Raw genomic sequence first — 693 nt, forward strand, 5'->3', positions numbered from 1 at the left:
ATTGATTAAACCACATATGAAAATGTGTCACCTTGTATTAAGTTAAGATATCAATATTTATCAAATCTATTCTGGATCAATACTGTTGACTGTCTTTAACTCAAAAACTTCTGTCAGTCATCAGTTTGAACATTTATAGATGAATCCTATTTAAGAAAGTTTGCTGTTTTATTAACTTGTTGCATCATTTTTCAAATAATATATTTGTTGACAAATAATGGAATTTCAAGATATTGTTTTTATTGAGGTTGCTTTGTTTTTACAAGTTTCAAAGCTATTGTATTGCTCCCTCATTTCTGAGTGCATAACTGCACTTGTTCTGGTTTATCTGATGGAAAAAACCCCCAAAAGACAATAGTTTGAAGTAAGAAGAGAATGTAACAAAAAAAAAAAAAAGTGCTCTTACAAAATCTCACTCTGGCCTCAGAATCATAAAATAATGTAAAAACTGTAAAAAAAAAAAAAGATAATCCTAACATACTAGGCTTAGGAGTGGCTGTGGTAAGTAGCTTGCTTACCAACCACTTGGTTCTGGGCCGACCAAAGCCTTATGAGTGGATTTGGTAGATGGAAACTGAAAGAAGCCCGTCGTATATATGTATATGTATGTTTGTGTGTCTGTGTTTGTCCCCCCCCCCCAACATCGCTTGACAACCGATGCTGGTGTGTTTGTTTACATCCCCGTAACTTAGC

The sequence above is a fragment of the Octopus bimaculoides genome, chromosome 6, assembly GCF_001194135.2.
Source record: "Octopus bimaculoides isolate UCB-OBI-ISO-001 chromosome 6, ASM119413v2, whole genome shotgun sequence".
NCBI lineage: Eukaryota > Metazoa > Mollusca > Cephalopoda > Octopoda > Octopodidae > Octopus > Octopus bimaculoides.